A 20,369-nucleotide genomic window follows, 5' to 3' on the forward strand; every position below is an offset into this window, starting at 1 on the left:
GCAGAGTCCTGGTAGGATGGAGAAGCTTTGTTCGCTGAATCCAGTCCTGGTGCCTTGGAACCAGAAAGCTCACACCACTCCTTTTGGGGAGAACTTTAATAACAAGAAAGAGATCACCATATTTCTAGACTAATGGTACAGCTGCCCTGTTTGGGTTCCCAGGCATCCAGGATGACCTCCTAGGGGCCAAATAATCCAAGGATCTGAAGTCCTGTAAACTGTGTCCCAGGGGAAATATGACTGACTGGGCAGTCATTTTCAGTTACTTTCAAGACCCAAGATCTTAGATTACTGTGACCTGCTGATACGCAACCTGATTCCGGGACATATCACAAACATGGCTTTGGGGTCCTGGCATCATAAAACCTCAACTTTGATTCTCCTCTCCTTTTCTAGCTGCTGAAACACCATCACTGCTGGAGATTCACAGGGAGGGAGAAACTGAAGGTGGCAGGTCACAAAATATGAGTCACTGGATGGGTCAGGGTTTGGCCCAAGGAGTTCTTATCACAACCCCCAGCCACCCCCACCATACTTCCTCTGTGCTGTCTTCCTAGCCATGCTTCTTCCTCAACACCAAAATACAACTTTCACTTGCAGATGAGATGGAGACAGCTCTCTTCAGGACAGAGTCCACCTGCCTCTCCCCTGTCACTTGTTTACCCAGAGAATGGTGACCTCAGACCAGCCTGGCTTCAGTAGATCAATCTCAGGAATATATAGTGTCGGATTTCTGACGAAACCATGAGCTTCCCTTTACTTCCCATGGTATAGGAGTAGGAACAGAAGGGTTCCTTGCAAGTTTGGGCTCTCTTTCATCATTCTCAAAATTATAAGTGCATGTTCTAGACAGAAACAACCCATCCTTGCAGGTGAGGGTAGAAAACTGACTAGCCACAAGCATCATTTCTGGTCTATTCATCCCTTGCAAGCTTTCTAGCTTATGGAGCACCAGAGCCAAATCACAACAGTCAATATGTCACCGCCAGCAGGGCACAAGTGGCTATCAGCCTTGGGGAACATGACGTGCTACCAGGCTGAACTAATCACTCCTTGGCATTTCAGGAGTGGCTGGGTTAGCAAACTACAGGACATGCATAAGGAAAGAGAATAATTCACCCAGAAGGGGAGAGTAGAAAGAACACACTGGGTCGGTGCCCAGCAGGGGCCAGTTAGTATTTACACAAATCAACCTGAAGCCATGTCGGTGATTCTTAAAAAGGTAAAAAATATATATGTTTTTGGAAGAAGAAAAGCCCAGGAGGATCCTGGAGGGAAAGAAGAGGTTGGGCTGCATCTTTCACTGCAGCAAAGGGATTGAATCAAGGGAATGGTCCCTCCACCAACAGTCGTACCCGTGAAGAACTTAGCAAGTATAAGTGCAGGAGGCAAGAGGTCAATTAAACACCTTAATCATATTCCCTCTAGTCTAATAGGTCTGAACTTTAGGAGATGATTCCTTAACCCATTGTACATATGAATCACCCAGAAATCTTGTTCAAATATAAATTCCTGGGCCCCAGCTTGAGATTCTCATCCAGTAGATCCATGGAAAAAACAAAAATAGGCATTTTTAACAAGCTTCCTAGGTGATTGAGATGCATGGAGTTCACTGAGAAAAAAACAAACACTTAGATAAACGCTTCTCTAAACCTCTACAACCAATCAGAATCTCTCCTTTTCCATACACCCCAGGCTGTGCAGGGAAGGTGAAAGGAACTCAATCTTCTTCAAAAGACCAAGGCCTGGGATGCCATTGCCCCTACTTGGCTCTAGGTCTAACCCCTCCCCAAACTTCTCCCCAGTCATATGCTTGTGTTCCTTGAGTTCAGAGACAGCATCAAAACCCTCTGCCGACAAATGTGCCAAGAATGTTGAACACTAAACAGAGAAGTCAAAGGCAGGGGGCTGGGACCCAGCAAGCCAGCTCACTAGATTCTCTTGAAATTGGTCACATTCACCACCGCCTTTCCCTCTGCCCACCCGCATCAAACAGCAGAAACACGGGGAAAAATGAGAATCATTTCTTTTTCAAGTAGTCCTAATGCTGCATGATGAATCAGGGATAAGCACAAGTATTTGCATCCAAAGAGGGTTGAATCATTGAACACCTAGTTCCATGGGGAGGAGCAAAGATTAGCCTGGAAGGTTTATAGCCTGCTCAAAGTCCAGATATGGTGGGATCTGGAGAAGGCTGGGCAGGGGGCCCCCAAAGTGCCTTTCACCTCATCCAACCTCAGGAATCCCCAGCACAAAAAGTAGTGGGGTATGAAGTGGGACACGAGCGATTCAGTCAGACAGCTTATTAGTGGTTGAAAGCAAGGGCCTGTCCCTCCGGAGCTGCAGCCCTGTGACTCTGGCGAAGCCTGTTGTGTAGACGCACACGCCCCGTCTTACCTTCACTCTTCCAGAGGAACCGCTCCCAGGGTGACCGCCGCAGACAGGGATGCGGGACGCGCTCTGTCTGGCGCTTAGAGCGGCCGCTTGTCTCCGCACAGCACCCTATCAGGGCTTTCGGTCCATTCCAGAACCGGACAGTCACCCTCCTCTACTTCCCCCACCGTCACTCCCACCTCCAGGCCGAGATGGGCCTGGAACCCCAGCTCCCTCCCCGACTGGATCTCAAACAGACAGAAGGGGAAGGAGAACCGAAAATTCAGAACCAAGGACAGCGGACAGGCTAAGGAGAGGGAGAGCGACGTCAAAACTGTCTTCTCCCCCACCTTTGGCTTCTGTCCTTAGAAACATTAGTCTCAAGTCGCTAGCATGAGGAGTTGCCGAGAACAACCCTTCTTCCTCCCGGGCAACCGGAATCTCTGGCCGCGCGCCCTGGGGTGCCGGACTCGGGAGCCGGCGGTCAAGTGCCGGCCCGAGACGCTCAGCTGCCGCGGCTCTGCGCGCTCCCTATCGGCGATCCGCCCCCGCCGGTCCCTGGGCGAGACTCCCCTCCCGGGCGGCGCGAAGTACGACCGAGAGCGAGCGAGGGGTGCCGGCAGCCGCCGGGATCCGCACCTCCGGAGGGAAAGGGGCCCGACGGAAAGTCCGTGGAGAGCCGACCCCAGGCGGGGCGCCCCGTGCAGACCGCACAGGAGTGGCGCACAAACTTCTGGCCCCGGCCGCGCCGCCCGCGGAGCACCCTCCTCCTCTCCCTGCCGACCCGCCTCGGGCCCGGCGCCTCTCCTGCCGCGGGCGCTTACCTTCAAGCCATAAGGCGCCCGGGGGCAGAGACGGCGCCGGCTGCTCGAGGCTTCCGGCTCCCGCCGCATCCACGCGCGGCCGCCCCTCGGCAGCCGTCCGGGGCCGCGGCTCTCCTCGGCGGGTCCCTGGCTCCTGGCCCCGGAGCCCCTGGCCCCGCCGCGCCGTTCAGAGCCCCGGCGGGCAGCCGCTCGGCCGGCTCGGGCCCGCGGGGAGCAGTGGACGGCCGCGGCGGGGCGGGGCGGGGCGGCGGGGCGCTGGGGAGAGCGGCGCGGAGGTGGCGCGGGGCGCGCGGGAGGCGACGGCTCCAGCACTGTGGCCCGACAGCTCCGCCGCGCCGGGAGCGCGGGGAGCGCTGGGGAGAGGCGGGGCCACCCTGGCCACGAGGCGCCCCGGGCCCCGCCCCCGGGCCCAAGCCCCACCCACACGGCTTTATCAGCCGGCTGGGTGCAGCTGGACCTGCAGCGAGCGGCCACCGGCTCCGCGGTCCCCGGCTTCGTGCAGGTCAGGTGGCCCAAAGCTGCCGAGGCCGAAACTGAGCCCTCGATTGCATAGCAGGGGGTCAGTGCAGAGTGGCCGGACTTGGAGCCACAAAGATGAAATTTGTCTCAGTATTTCCTCCAGAGACCCACACAATTATGGAAATGACCTCAGAGGGGGAACTGAGTCCCAGAGAGATGGAGTGCCCTTCCAGATTCCAGAGAACCAGTGCTGGACCAGATCCCATCTCCTGAGGTGCAGGCCGGCACTTCTCACGCACAGATCCAGCTCTGCAGGCACCGAGGGAGAGGCTGTGAATGGGCCCGGCCTCTCCCCAGCTCCCTGCCCTTGGCTCTATATCACGTGGATTCTGGCCTGTACCCCCATCCCCACAGGCTTGTGGAGATCGTCAGGAATCTTAACATTTTGCTGTATATGCTCTTGTTTGTTTGTTTTGTTTGTATTGGGGTGGTTTTTGTGGAGTTTTTTGGCCATATTTGCTTTTAAAAGTCAAAAACATTACAGATAAAATAAAAACACACAAAACCCAGTGTTCCCGTCCCATACCCTTGGGTCATTCTTTCAAGGTTTAATCCACTTAAGCAGGGCCTTGGTGCCTCCCAGCTCAGCGCCTCCACATCAGCTCAGAGACAGGGCGGACAGGCTGGGATCCTGGGTCCTCACACAACCTACCAGTTGTGTGATCTTGGCTACATTGTTTAATCTTCCTGAGCCTCAGTTTCCCCATCTTTAAATCCAGGCTAATAACACCTATTTTTCTAGGCTATACTGAAGATAATAGAGGTAAAGCTGTTATACAAACTGAAGAGGTGTGACCCCTGGCTGACCTCTAGGTGCTCTGAGATGGGGAGGGTGGCCTTGTTCAGTCAGGAGGCAGAGTGGGCTCAAGACGACCTCCATGGGACGCACCAACCCAAGGGCACGGTGGCTCCACGCTGCCTTTATTACCCCAGTCTTGCATGGCTGAGTGGATTTCATGCTGCTGTGAGTGAGACGGATGGATCTTTTCATTTTCAATTAGCAAACACCTCGCTCTTTAAACAGGCAGCCCTGTAAACAGATGCACAGAGTGATGGATGACAGGAGCATCTGCGGCTGAGCAGGCGGCTGCACTGGAGGCTCCCAGCGCCCGGGGCTGCCAGACCCCTCTGGAGGACACTGGGAGCCCCCCACCCGCCTCCAGGCAGAACTGTGGCCCAGCCCAAGTGGGCAGGAACAGTGTGTCCTTTCTCCTTACAGCTTTCTAGGAAGGGGGCCTCACCTCATCTGTAAGTTCCAGAGCCTCGGAGTCAGGAAGTTCTTCCTGATAAGCTACTCAGATCTTTATTTCTACCCTTTTCATTGTTGAAGATGGTAAGCAAATGGATGACAATGGGTAGTAGAGTAGGGTTTCAAGATGGGTTTAGGGGTTGGTGGGGGTTAAGAAAAGACTGAGCAAACAGACAGTAAGGGAAGAATATGACTCCATCCTCTGCTCCTAGGACTGCCCTCCAAGGTGGAGAATGCGGGAGGGCTGGAACATGGAAAGCAGGGTGCACCCACAGGGAGACACAGGCTGTCACAAATTATTCCACAGGAACATGCACTTATCTGAGGAGTTGGGCAGAAGAGGATAAGGTAAATGACACTGTGGAAGATACACAGGTTCCCACTCTGTGACCTTGGGAAAGTTCTCAATGTTTTTGAACCTCAGTTTTCCAACTGTAAAATGGGGATAGAGAACCATATTGCAATATTATCATGGAGATTAAAGGAAAATAACTTTTTGAACTAGTGTTTGATCTATTTTGCTCGTTCTCACTTCTTACAGAAAACTGCAACTGGAGAAGTCCTCAAGGAAAGGCAGACACTCTTGGTGTGGTGTTCCAACTCAAGATTTCTTAACCTACTTTGCAGATGAAAATTCAGTCCCTATGCTCAAGCTCCAGGATTTTTTTTTTCTCATCCTCCTATCTTTTCTCATTTTGTTCTTATCCCATTTGCAAATGCGAACACTAGGAACACTAGGGTGGCCATCCATCTGGGTCAGAGAAGGTGTGGGACAAAAAGAAAATGATCTCTTCCTTTTATACCTTTATTATTTCCCTCAAAGCACAGAAAATCTTAGAGCAGGGCAGAATCCTTGGTTATTGCTGCCAGGATACTCCAGTTAAAGAACTGAAGATAGACCAGGCTGGTAGTCCTGAGGGAGGGGTGTGGAGGGAGAGGATTCTTTCCAAAGCACAGACATTTAGGGCACTCTGTCTGACCAAGCCAGGAGTGCAGCGAGAGTTAGCTGACATTTGCATGTGTAATTCATACTTAAACAATGATTTCCTCACTGGTAGAATGTAACGGTCTTCCACATCAGTGTGACATGTGACATGGACATAAACAGATGTTGTTTGCATCCTCCTGTTTTGGAACAATAGAGAATACAGGTGTGACTCAATTTAAGAAATTCTATTATATAATTCTTTAGAGTTACAAAATAGAACAATTAGAATGCAATTATTCATATTACAAATTTTTCTAATTCCTTGATGGGAAGAGTTCATAAAAATATACATCTTGCATTTCCAAGACCACTGCATTCATCAATATATACAAAAACAAAATAAAACATCTTTGGAATTACCAGGTATGTAGGTGGGAAAGTGATTGAGTTTCGAAAACAATTAACTTATACACACCGTCTTCTGTTGTATTTTGAGAAGTCCAATCAGTACTGTCTTGGATTTCTTTAACCTTTTTTAATAGATAATAAACCACTTTCTCATCTGTGATCTCTTTAACCTTCCAATAGCCTTGTGATGTCAATAATGTCATTAATTTGGGAAAGCACTGGGAAGATTACTAAGGGGCTTCCCCTTCCAGAGGATGGGAACAGGCAACAAAACTAGGGTGATAGTTTCAAGTCATCTGCAAATGCAAGGACCATTCAGCCACTGGGGTGCAGGATGGAAATGAGCAGTCCAGCTCTCAGTTGGGAAGTTCTTCACCCAGCTTTCTTCATTTGAAGGTGAGAAAATAAGGAGCAGAGGTGCTATTAGTCTATAAACTAACCAGCAGAATTTGAGATTCTCTGCCTTACAACTTGCTCCTCTGCATGTGTTTCCCACCTTGGATGACTTGATAACTATACTGCCCAGCTGTTCATGCTGCTGCCTCTTCCAGCTCAGTCTATGTTTCCATTAAGGAACACAGATGTAAGAAACAGAAACAGTTCTGGGCAGTTTAAGCAGAAAAGCAATTCACTGAAAATATTTTGTAATAGCTAACAGAATCAGAGGGATGATTAGAGAACCAGGCTAGTAAAACAGTCAGGAATGAAAGAGATGGACACTCAGTCTTCAACCAAAATCCAGCCTGAGCAGCAGTCCAGCAAGAACTCAACTATGGTAGCTAACTTAACACAGGGCATCTGTGCTGCTTTGAAGCTGTTATGGACCCCAGAAGAGCCATGATCTTTTAATCCAATCTTGTGGGGTGGGACCTTTTGATTGAATGTTTCCATGGAGATGTGACCCACCAATTGTGGGTGAGAACTTTGATTAAATTATTTCTATGTAAGTGGGTCTTGATTAGGTTACCAGAGTCCTTTAAGAGTGCTCATGAAGAGAAGGAGCTCAGAAAAGCTGAGAGAGACATTTTGGAGAGAAGCTAAGAGACGTAATCCAGAGTTTGCCCCCGGGAGAATCTAAGAGCCAACACAGACCCAGACGCTTGGAGATGCAGACAGAAAGACGTTCAGAGATGCTAAGCTAAGAGATGAAGCCCAGAGTTTGCCCTGGAGACACTAAGAGAGGATCCCTGGATGCTTAGAAATGCCCTGGGAGAACCAAGCAAGGATGCACAGAGCCTGAGAGAGAGAGGTGAAGAGAGACAGAAGCCCAGAGACATTTTAGAGAAAGCCATTTTGAAACCAGGACCCAGGAGCAAAGGACCAGCAGACACCAATTACGTGCCTTCCCAGTTGACAGAGGTGTTCTGAACGCCATTGGCCTTTCTTCAGTGAAGGTATCCTCTTGTTGATGTCTTAGTTTGGACACTTTTATGGCCTTAGAACTATAAATTTGTAACCTAATAAATCCCCTTTTTTAAGGCCAATCCATTTCTGGTATTTTTGCATAATGGCAGCTTTAGCAAACTGGAACAGCACCTGAGAGCCCCTTCCTGGCTGCCAGCATCAGATGCTGGCATTCCTCTGGCACTCTGCTATGCTGCTACTTATGCTGCCCCCCTCCACTGTCCCTGCTCTTCTGAATCACTCGCTCTTGAGTCAAAATCTGGGGCAGCTGCCTTTGACTGGTTGAGCCTGGTTCTTGAGCCTCACCCTTCAGTGGGATAAGGGCTCTGTATCCCACCAAGAACAGGCACAGTGCGGGGTTCTCCAGATAAAAGGAACAAAGGTTGTGGAGTCAAATAACAACAAGTATCTACTGTATCCCAGATCCAGAGAAAAATGAAATCACTAAGTCCTGTCCATTCTACTTTCTGAATGCTGCACAAATCCATCCCCACCCTCCATCCCCACTACCACCACAATCCACGTCAACACCCTCTTTCATATAGATTATTATCAAAGCCTTCCAACCACTCTCCCACTTTCAGCCCATCTTGCACACTGCATAAGAATGCTGCTTCTAAAACACAGATCTGATCATGTCACCCTCTGCTTAAAACCCTTCTAAGTCTTTCCATTGACTTCAGTATGAATTCTAATCTTGTTAAAATGGATCAAGTCTCCACATCTGTTCCTCTGCCTCTCTGCTCCTGCCTAATCTCTGGTACTTCTCTCTCTTAGTGAATGAATCAATGAATGAATAAATGAGTTTTGAAAAGAGTTTCAGGGATTATCTACTTTGAGTTTCCCAAATATCAGTCCTTGGATTGAATGTAAGAGAAACCCCTGGCAAACAAAGAGAAAAAAAAAAAAAAAAATACAGGTTTGGGGGCTGAAGCTGAGATCCAGTAGATTAGAATTTAGGGTCCTGGTGTTCCGGTTCTGTGTTTCTAAAAGCCAACCAGAGATTCTGAGGACCAATCAGGTGGAGAAGCACTAATCTAATCTATTATTGCCCCACACACACCCACTTTTACACCTGTGGAAGCTGAGACCCCAGAAAAGTTAAATACTCAATGTATATAAATGGAGTTTGGTGTTGAAATGAAGCAAAACTTTGAACAAAATTAATCTGACACATTTAGTGCAATACATAATCATTATTGTGCCACATGGTAATTAGGCATAAATAGTGGGCAAGCTATTCAGAGGGAGGACAGTTATTACAGTTATAGAAACCAAGAACTTAGGGGGTCAGCCTGCAGGGAGGGAAAGGAGCCACTGGGAAAGATTGGAGGGCTCCCAGGTGTGTCACCTGGGATCCAACAGATCTGACGACAGGTGGGACTGCCCGTGGATTTGGAGCTGGGCTTCTGGGAGGTGGCCCACGGCAAGCCCTCAGAGACTGGGGAGGACACAAAACAGCATTGGGTCCCTCCTTCCCGTGAGGGGAGACTGGACCAGTGAGGCATCCTATGAGGAGGGAGTTAAAACAATTGTAAACCTCAAGTCCTTCCCTGAAAGAAGTTTTGAGGGATGAGATTTAAAGGAATCCCATTCTCTGCCTACTTTCAAGTGGAGATGTCTTCCTGAACACAACTGGAATTGTCAGTTGCTTTCTGAATACACGTCCCGCACCATCGTATATCCAGCCTTTGCCCTCACTGTTCTCTTTGTATGAAATGTCTGATCTTCCCCTCTCGACATGTACATGTTGATTCCTACCAGTCCTTCAAGGCCCAGCTCAGTCGTTGTGTTCCAGAAGGCCTCCATCCAGACACAACAACCTCTCCCCAACCTAAATAAAGACGTGAACCTCTTCCTGACATTTATTGCATTGTTCTTTATGTCCCTGTCTTACTTCTTAATTGAAGAATGATATCTTCTAGCTCACCTGCATTATCCATTGTCCCCGGCACAGAACCTGTCACAGGGTAGACTCCCAACAAAACAAAAACCACTGTTAGATACCCCCTAGTGTGGAGTGGTTTATTTAGACTGCCTTCTGACCTCCGACCTCAGATACCCTGGGGTGTGGAAGTTTTGCTGGGGGTAGTGATGGGGAGTGCGGGGCAGGGGAGGAGATAACCTTTTGCTCGGCACCTGGACAGAGGGGGGTGGCTTGAACTAGGTGGCCCAACACTGGGGGCTTTTGAGAACAGCTGGATGCTGTTAGATGCTGAGGCACTGGGATATAAGAAGGGATAGAGAAGGAAGGGGGGAGAAGTGGCAGGGAGGGACAAGGGGAGATGAAGAGGGCGATGGAACCAGACATAACTGGCCCTCTTTGTACTTGGATGTCTCTTGCTTAGGGCACAGCCCTTTTCCTCAAAGAGATAGAATAGAAAGGAGCCAGCCCAGCAGTCACCCTAGCTCTCACCAAATTCTTGGTCTGCTTGGGTTACAGAAGGTGGGGCACAGAAGTCCAAGAGGAAACAATGCCTGGGCCATGTTCCTGACCTGCACTCAGAACTAGGGAACTGGTTTTCTTGTATCATTCACCCTCCTCCAGATGTTTCACACACTTGCTACAGGGTTCTGTCAAACCTATGGACGGCTCCAAAAGGTATATGCCATTGCCTTGTTTTGTGACCTTGAACCAGTTGCTTAGTTAAGAGAGTCTCAGTTTCCTTATCAGTACTAGGGATATAATGATTATTTTAAAAAGTTGTTGTGACAATGGGATTGGGAAAGCCATAAGGACCACACTCCACTTTGTCTAGTTTATGGATGGATGAGTAAAAAAATAGGGGAAGGAAACAAACAAACAAACAGACAAAGGTACCCAGTGTTCTTTTTTACTTCAATTGCTCTTTTTCACTTTAATTATTATTCTTGTTATTTTTGTGTGTGTGCTAATGAAGGTGTCGGGGATTGATTTAGGTGATGAATGTACAACTATGTAATGGTACTGTGAACAATCGAATGTACGATTTGTTTTGTATGACTGCGTGGTATGTGAATATATCTCAATAAAATGAAGATTAAAAAAAAAAGAATAAAAACGATGATCAGCACAATCAGAATGACTACCATTTGGGGGATGTTATGTGCCAAGTGTTATTATAAGTGCCTTATGGAAATTATCTTACTTAACACAACAACTTAATGAAGTAGATACTGCCAAATATCCCTACTGTTTAAGTTGAGAAAACTTACAAGATTATAGGGGACAATTAACTTGCCTAAGTGGCTGTGATGGTTAGGTTCATGTGTCAACTTAGCCAGGTGATGGTACCCAGGTGTCTGGTCAAGCAAGCACTGGCATAACCACTACTGCAAGGACTTTTGTGGCTGGTTAATAAACCAGAAGGCTGGTTTATTAAATCAGCAGTCAGTTGGCTACAGCTGTGACTGATTTCATCAATGGAAGACATGTCTTCTACAATGAGAGAGTGCAATCAGCTGGATTTAATCCTATCAGTTGACTTTTAAGGGAGAAGAGAGAACCTTCACTTCTTCAGCTAGCCAGCATCTCCTGGGGAGTTTGTCGAATACCTTAATAGAAGTTGCCAGTTTGCTGCCTGCCCTACGGAATTTGGACTCGTGGGTCCTGCCCTATGGAATTTGGAATTATGCATCCCCACAGTTGCATGTGACACTTTCATAAAATCTCGTATTTACAGATATCTTCTGTTTCCCTAGAGAATCCTAACTAATACAGTGGCAGTGTCTGTTTTTGAACTTAATTCTGTCAGACTTCAAGTGGCCTTTGCCACTATAACTCTCTGCTTTCCCCAAACATGCCATATGTCCCTAAACATACAATTGCCAAACTCCATATCTATAATGCAACCCCACATTAGTGGCAAGTACAAATACCATTGCCAGTTAGGCCATATTGCCCTTTTATGTGCCATACTCATTTCAGGCTCCAAAGTTCTGCTCAAGCCACCACACTAGCCAGGAACATATCTTCTTCCCTTTCCCAGCTGTACAAAACCCTGGTTTCCAGCTCACATCCCATTTACCAACTGCAGTCACCGAAATGCCTGTCTGTTCTCTTCCCCTACTTCTCTCAGGTTCTCTGGCACAAATCCTCATGTCTGTATATCTGGTCACCTCAAATAATATTGTATTACTTGTGCACAAAAACTGGTCTTTAAGTTTCCTTTATTTGCCATATAATTGCTAATAATGGTAGGCACATAGAGGAGGTGCTCAATAAATATTTGCTGATGTGACGTGAATATAAATATTCATTTAAGAAAGTGAAAAAAAAAAAAAAAAGTTGTTGTGAGGGTTACATGTGACCTTGTAGTGCACCTTGAGAGGGCATGCCCAGCCATAGGAAGTGCTCTGTAATTGGACTTTGCTATTTCTAATGATGTGTTTGACCTTGGGGCAGGCGATTTTGTAGGAACTAATGGAGTAAACCCACCTGCTTCCAAAAGCATCTTCTTCTCTCCTTGTGCCTCTCATGGGGACAGGCAAGGCTTCCCAGCTAGGAGGGTGGCCAAGCTTCCTCATCCTTCTCCACGCTGCCCAGCTCCCAGGGTATCCAGCAAGCCTTCCCAGAGGGCCTTCATTTACCTCTTTGCCACTGAGGCCAGAAACCTGAGAACTACCTGGGTTTCCCTGGGTCCATTATACAATCTTGTAATTTTCTACAGCAATATTGTTTCTTAAAACCATGACAGTCATAAGTATAGTTTAGGGTAAAACACTACTCAGTCAGACAGCTGGGGAAACCCTCCCTGCAATAAGGAGGCAGCGGCAGCCATACATTGAGCCCCTTCCAGGGAAGGTTCCCAGTGCTATGCCAGGTGTGGGGAGCAGAGGCAGGGAGCCCCTGAGCCCTGATGCTTCCCTGCTGAGCTTTAGGCCACACTGTGTTCCTCATCCCACACCCAGAACCCTAGTTTCTGCCTTGGATTCCACGTGTAACATTGTAGGACAGTTCTAGCCTTTGCAGGGGGGAGTGAAGAGCCAGGGGGCTGGCATTATAGCCTGGCTCAGGCCCTCGTCATCTCCTGTGTGGACCATTGCAATTGTTTCCTCATCGCTCTCTGGCTCCAGCACTACCCTTAGATTCAACTTCTGAGAGGGCCATCCAAATGCAGATTTTACCTCCTAGCTCTTCCCCCAAGCCCTTCAAGCCCTACTCATTGGCCACAAAATGAAGTGTGCTCCTCCTTGTCTGCTCCCCAAAAAAGATCTGCCCTGCTCTGTCTCCATCTACATCTCCAGCCTCACTTCTTGCCTCTTCTCGCCTCTCTTTTGACTCTGTGGGTTACTTGCCCATGCCGTAGCTCCTCTCACATACACACATCCACAGGCGTTGCTTGTCCCATGCCTTCTAGCTGGAATGCTCTTCCCTGCTTTCTTGTCTGCTTCTCACTCGTCCTTCTGGAGGAACCTAGGTCTCATCCTCTGCAGCAAGCCCCAAATGGGAGCTCCCAAAGCACCCTGACATACCTCTATCTAACCACATCCGCATTACATTGAAATTATTGGCTGGTTCTGTTTCCCCCAGGTAGACTGGAAGTTCCTTGGTGGAAAGGATAGTTAAAGCCATCTTTAATTTCCCAGTGCCCAGACAGTGCCAGAAATAGGGAAGATAATTCAATGAATGTTGAGCTGTATTTTTCTGCTGAAGTCTCTGAATCCTGACTGCTCTGAGGGTCCTCATGGCTGTGTCCAACCAACTGGATGGACCATATCTTCCCCCATGATGGACCTGCCTGTGCCTACAATTGCACCACTGACCTGCTGTCTGCTTCCCAGTGTTCCAGACATCCACTTCCGTCCACCATACCAGCTAGCCCTCCATGCCTTACAACTGCCTGCCCCTGGGGCCTGCTTCCTTGCCATTAGGTTTCCTATTGGGTTGGACCATTTGGGAGCACTGGAGGGAAATCAAAGGCAGGAGGAGAATGAAGTCAGGATCAGTCCCCAGGTCACTTCTGGGGTCTGGGTGTCCCCCTCAATCAGAGGTTACGGCTCTGCCTACTGCCCTCTCCACACAGCTCTCACTCTCTTGCTTCCCCTCCCTTTCTCTCTGTCCATCTCTTGGCCCCTTCAGGCCCTTCCAGTGGCAATGGGACTCCACTGTCACTAGTCCTGGAAGACTGTATTAACCTTTCTGGTTTTCCCATACTCTGCCTACACACTGGCAAAATAGTCTTTTCTTTTCTTTTTAACTAGATTCTTTCTCAAATTATCCAATTTGAGTGTGCCATCTGTTTCCTGTTGGAATTCTGACTGATGGAGAACCCAAAGTAAAAATCCAGGTATCAGGGCATGGGCTATTGAGAGCACAGTGGAGTAAATGAGCCAAGTCATAGTTATAAATGAGAAGCAAGGTCAGGAACCCACAGCACCAAACGAAGCTGCAAGTGTTAGAATGCTGAACAGAATAAAAAGCAGTTCAAGCTAATTCGAGTGGATGGTTTTTAGGCAGCAGGGGGATTTAACTTTATATTTTGCCTGTCCACCATCCAATCCCCCCTTCTATGTGGAAATAATCCCCCATTGTGATGATCTATGGTGGGTCCTACTGACCTGCCTTTCACTCTATAGGCTGAAGGAAGGGTCTTTTCCTCTCCTTGCCCCATGACAGGTAGGACATGAACATGTGACCTGGGCTCAGCCAACTGGACATGTTCACCTCAATTCTGGAGTTGGTGACCCTAAAATGAGAGCTTGCAAGGGGTCTTTCATGGATGGCCACGGTGCTCTGCAGGAGCTGTGGGGATGCCTGCTAAATAGACACTGTACCTCCTTCCCCTCATGACAGCTGCCTTGGCAACTGCCCATCTTCAAAATCTAGGTCTCTTATGCTGTGAGCCCACTCTGCCTTTCCACTAAATCTCCTCAGTTGTTGAACCTGGCCAGGATTGGTTTCTGTTGCCTGTAACCAAGGCCCCTGACACATACACTGGCACAGAGCTCCCTGACAGGACTCAAGAGGACATGCCCTGGGTTGAGCTAAGGTTGGCCTCCAAGGGGCTCCCCAGGTTCCAACACCACCCCAAGCTAATCCACAGTCCAAGGCACTCCATCTTTCAGCTCACATCAGATGAATTAGATGGACAGAATTAGATGGACAGTGTGGAGGCATGGGGCCATTCCATTTCAGCACCACTCCCTGGCCGGGCCTTGCCCATTGGGAGCTTTAAATCTGGACAGATATAAGATACAAACCAGATGCACAGTTGAAAGGCCACATATTCCAATACAGAGGAAATGAGTTTCCTGCCTAACCAATGGCTCTAGGATATTCTTGGATCCCTTATATGAGGGAAAGGCCCCACCTACCACTGTGCAAAACAAGGAATGGGAAGATGCAAGCTAATGGCACCCAGTCTCCGTACCTAGATACCTAGATACAGATAGAGACTGGATTGAATAGTGCTGCCTGGCTTTGCCTGGTCCATCTCTGCTTCCTTTCCTTCTCCATGCTTGGGGCCATTTGACCCTCACCTTTAGACTCAGCTCCACCCCCCTAGTTCTCAGGACCATCCCTCACTGATATAAGAGGGAGTAACAGGGTCCCCGGCTAGAGCAATGCTCAGTGTCAAGTCCTCACCCTTTGGGGGCTTCCAATCTAGACCAAGACAAGACACAGACAAGATACAGAGTTGAGCAGTCATGAGCTCAAAGCCCCTTCAATGAGAAACTGCTCCTGTCATAATTGAACAGCCCAGAGCAACCGATCCAAAGGCCATCCAGCAATCATGCAGAGGTCTGACTCAAAAAGAGCACTCTCAGCGGAGATATTTATGATTAGCTGGATCAATTAGATTTTCTCTATTAAGAATTTGAACGATGAGATTCTTAAGAGAGAACTGTTCAGTTCGTGAAGAAGCTCATTCTGAGAGAGGTCAGGAGGTGGCAAGAACCACGAGCAGCCATGAGTAAGTGACATTTATGAGTAAGCCAAAATTTTAAGTAAGCCAAGGACACAGATAGGGTGAGGGGGTTGGTCCACAGCCTGAGAAGTGCACAAACACAAAGAAGCAGACACACAGAGTATAAGACCTTTCAATGAAGATGAAAACCACCGAGGGTGATGATCTCTCCTGATCCCTAGAGCTGCTTTGGATTTGGCAGAGTCTTTCCAGTGTGGTCTCTGTGAAATCCAAAAGGACATCAGTTGCTTCTCATAAGGCCTGGTTGTTAAACCCTTCCTGGATACCCATGAGGGCTGGCCATGTGGTTGAGATTTCTAACTCCCTTATTTCCATGTGCTTCCTTACAACACTCCTTCCCTCACCCCAAACACACACACGCGCACACACACACACACACACACTCACATACACAATCAACTCAAAGTCAAGACCTGGAAGGAGTAAAAGAAGTGGGAGGGCACTGGGACCTCAGAAAGGACATGTCGTGGTGCACTTAAAGCTGACAGAAGGAGATGTAATCAAAGGCCAGGAGAAGGCCTTTCATCCACCACTGACTGTTTTCTGCCCACCTCCCCTTCAGACCCCTGGGGTGTCCTGTCTCTGGCTTCTCCAGCTACATGCCCTTCTTCATTCTCCTCCAGGTTGGTCATTGCTCTCAGGATTCTTGGCATCCAGGTCACTCTGAACTCCCCCCTCCCCCCACCTTCTTTCCTTGGTGTTGACAATTCCTGCTTCCCTTAGATCAATAAAAAGTTGGCATTTTTCAACCTTGGAAAACCAAACACAGCCCAAATTGGGGAGGGGGGGTGGTGGAAGGAAAGGCAAGCAAGACCCATCCATTCATCTAGTCCACATCCTTTATTCCAGGGTTACTGAATCCTCCTCTCAGCCTGCCTTGCCTGGTCCACCGTGGCTGCTGTGGGTTTGGATGGATGAGGTTAGGCCTGGCCTAGAGAGCCTCCATCCCTGCAAAGCTAACTGTCTTGCCTCCCTATTCCATCAGGCTTCCCTTTGACCCAGCTGGGCTGCTCTTTTGTATATCACCACCCTAGTCATGGCAGATCCTTGTCCCTGGACCTTAGAACTCCCCACACATTCCCTGGGATCTAGGCTCTTCTGTCACTGCCTTTCTCCACTACTGAGGTTTCCAAGACTTTGAGAAGCCAATGCTTGCCTCTGACCCAAGTCTGACTTTTCTGACCACCATGGGTGAGAGGAGTCTAATGCTTTGCCGGACTTACTCTGCTTCAGGCCCTGGGGAGCACACACGGGCTCCTCACCACCCTTCAGATTGCACAGATGGTGAAACAGGCTTGAGAATTACTTGAAAAGGGAGTACCAGGATCTGAACCCAGTCACCTTGAATTCCAAGTCCAGTGCTTTCGCCACTAATGTTTTCATGGAGCTTCTAATCCACGGATGGCAAAGGGGTTTCCTCTCCCATGTCAGTTTGAATTGGCTTAGTGACTGCCTGGAGAACTGCCTGGAGAACTGGTGAGAAGGATGTTGGGGCCACATCTGTGTTCAGTGGGGGCGAGTATCATAATAGATTAGAGATACCTAGCATGGGGCTAGCTGGAGGGGTCGACAGCCAGCCATGTGCCATATGTTTCCCACCCTTCATACAAGCTGTTTTTGTGGAGGCCACTTGGCCTTAGGGATGGTGCATTGTCCCCACAGCTTCTCTGCTTTACATCCATCCCCTGCCCCGTGGAGAAGCCTGCTCCTTCCCAACCAGTATTCAAGTTCCATCTTTGCTTCTTACTAGTGACATGACGTTGGGCAAGTTAGTTAACCTCTTTGAGCCTTAGTTGCTTCCTAATAAAGACAGATAAGTCTAATGCTTAGCTCATATGGCTCAGTAAGTGTGAACTGACATACTCCCTGTAAAGCACCTGGTATATAATGCCTTACACAGAGGAGGCATTTAATAAATATTAGCTGTTGTGGTGGTTGTCATTGTTACCAGCCATTATCCTATCTGAGATTATAGCCCACACTGGTGCACGTACCTGCTTCCTATTTCTATGACCTGTCAAGGCAAAAGAATCCCATCTTCCCAGTTGGCCCAGACTTTCCTTTGAATGTCATTGGAGCTGTCACAGCCAATACCACATCTCTGTTTACCATGAAGTAAAACCAGACTCTCCACTTTACTGACAGACATTTCAAATCCTCCCTTGGGCTCCCTCCTAGTTAATGTATTGGGTGTCTTGATTGTCTCATTAAGCTCTTTTTCATAAAGTAGTTGGTAAATACTTGATAGGACATGAAAGCTAATTATCATCTTAATGGCTGAAGATGACCTGGTAAATAATATGTATAATTTAATTGCTAGAGTAAACCCCATAAATGTTAATTGAGAAATCAAAACCCATAACCAAAGGCTTTGAAATTTCTGGGCAGGTAGTTCTGGAGCTTTGGAAGCAATAGGATCAGGTTACTGCGGCATAGCAGGCTGGTGACTCTGTTCCTTACCTGAACCAGAGAATTGAGCCGTCCTCCTTCCTAATATCGGAGAATGCGGCTCATGGATCCATCGTCTTCTTTGGACATTTAGTCATTTTATTAAACATTTCTTAAGGGCCTTGTACTTTTCAAGTGAGCCAAGGCTGCCTCATCTCACTACTTACTAGTAAGGTGATCTTGGGCAATTTGCTTAATCTTTAAGAACTTTAACTGAGATGTTGTGAGGATTGTAGGATATTATAATTTAAGTACTTTAAATTACCAAACACCACATGCATTCAGCAAATTTATTAAGCACAAACTATGCAATAGACATTGTACTAGACATTATATAAATATTAGATTTCTTGTAACACTTGAACAAACAATAACAGTCTCCCAGGAAAGTAAGCAAACACCATTCTACTCCACGCTTTTAATGTTTCATTTGTGAAAGTCCTGTTAATTATTTTGTATTTTGGATGTTAATTCTTTTGTATTCCCAAATATTTATTGAATTCCTACTATGAGCCCAATGGGGGTAAAATAGTGATCAAGAACCTGTCCTCCTGCAGTTTTATGGGTATGAAGGGGGAATTTCTGAAGGTTTCCAGCAAGAGAGTGATTTGATGAGATTTGTGTCTTAAAAATATCATGCCTTTTTTTTTCTTTCCAATCATTTGGAAATTTCTTCCCTTCTTTGCCTAGCTAAGTCCTGTTAATTCTTTCTTGCTTTATATCACTTCTCCCAGGAATACTTCCCTAATGCTAAGTCTGGGTTATGTGCCCTCCCATGTGCTCCTTTCAGGTCTGCTGCAGAGCCCTCATCACACCGCATTGCAATTGTTTGGTTACTTGTCAAAACCCTCCTGGACCATGAGCTCCACGAGATCCTCCTGTCTTCATATTTGTACCCCCAGTGTCTAGTTAGAGCACAGAGGATGTGTTCAGTACATACCTGCTGAATAGTGACTCAGGCAAGAGCAGTTTCAGAGTGTAGAAACTACAGTGGAATTTAGCCAAACTCCAAAGTCAGAAGGAAGAGTTCCCACAAGACTGCCCTCACTTAAGTAACCAGCTGCAAGTTTGGGGGTCCTCAGTGCTGGCTACAAATTTGAGAGACCCCACAACTACCTTCAGGTTCAATAATTTGATGGAAAGGCTCACAATGATCACTGAAAACTTTTATACTCACAGTTTTATTACAAGGAAAGGGTACAAATTAGAACCACAGGTTTTAAATTTTGATGAGGTCCTATTTATTTTTTTCATTTGTTGCTTGTGCTTTGGGTGTAAAGTCTAAGAAACCATTGCCTAATACAAGGTCCTGAAGATGCTGCCCTGCATTTTCTTCTAGGAGTTTTATAGTTCTGGTTCTTATATTTAGGGCTTTGATTCATTTTGAGTTGATTTTTGTATATGGTATGTGTTAGGGGTCTCCCTTCATTCCTTTTCACGTGGACATCCAGTTTTCCCAGTGATTTTATATCCTTATTTTTATTTGACAATATAACATTGAGGCGTCTTGATCAGTGCTCGCGCCAGGGCCTACTGCCTCTGCTTTGTCCTGTGGGATTTCTGGCGTCGCCCTTTACCACTCTCAGCGCAGTCGCTGCTGTCACCCTACCCAAAAAGGAGTCACCAGCTCAGAAATTCAGTCAGCACAGCCAGGCCTAAGAATAAAGGTAAGGGAGGTAAAAATAGGCATAGAGGTAAAAATGAGAATGAATACCAAAAACGAAAGTTGTTTTTTAAAGAAGATGAACAAGAGTATGCACAGATAATGAAAATGTTGGGAAATGGATGATTAGAAGCAATGTGTTTTGACGGTGTAAAGAGGTTATGTCATATCAGAGGAAAATTCAGAAAAAGGGTTTGGATAAATTCCTCAGACGTTATGTTGGTTGGTCTACGGGACTATCAGGAAAACAAAGCTGATGTAATTTTAAAATACAATGCAGATGAAACCAGAAGTCTGAAGGCATATGGTGAGCTTCCAGAGCATCTGAAGTAAATGAACAGATCCATTTGGTCCTGGAAATGATTATGAAATTCCAGTTTGATGACATTGGCAATGATGATGAAGACATCAATGATATCTAAATTGAATTCAGTGTTTTACATTACAGTTTTTCTGAGAATTGTTCTACAATTTGGATTTTGGCCATCATCTGTTAAGAAAACTAAACCTTCATTTAGCGAAAGTATAGTTTGTTAAAGCAGTTCGATGTTTGGTTTAAAGTATTTATCACATTTCTTTAAAAACTTGTGATGCTTAATATTTCAAGGAAAATGTTAACTCGTTGTTCTTTTGATGTTAGGGA

At 47.1% G+C, this 20,369-nt stretch overlaps 1 protein-coding gene and 1 pseudogene across 1 annotated transcript in view; one reads left to right on the top strand and one right to left on the bottom strand.

The window, feature by feature from the left end:
• Window positions 1-3,462, bottom strand: part of DRD2 (dopamine receptor D2) — a 61,509-nt gene extending 58,047 nt beyond the window's left edge. Inside the window, exon 1 of the mRNA XM_037841485.1 lies at window positions 3,198-3,462. The gene's annotated coding sequence lies outside the window, so the exon portion shown is untranslated. The remainder of the gene's footprint in view (window positions 1-3,197) is intronic.
• Window positions 3,463-16,802: 13,340 nt separating this feature from the next.
• LOC119537304 lies at window positions 16,803-20,148 on the top strand (annotated as a pseudogene).
• The last annotated feature ends 221 nt before the right edge of the window (window positions 20,149-20,369 follow it).

The sequence above is a fragment of the Choloepus didactylus genome, chromosome 6 (assembly GCF_015220235.1).
Source record: "Choloepus didactylus isolate mChoDid1 chromosome 6, mChoDid1.pri, whole genome shotgun sequence".
In the NCBI taxonomy this organism is placed as follows: domain Eukaryota; kingdom Metazoa; phylum Chordata; class Mammalia; order Pilosa; family Megalonychidae; genus Choloepus; species Choloepus didactylus.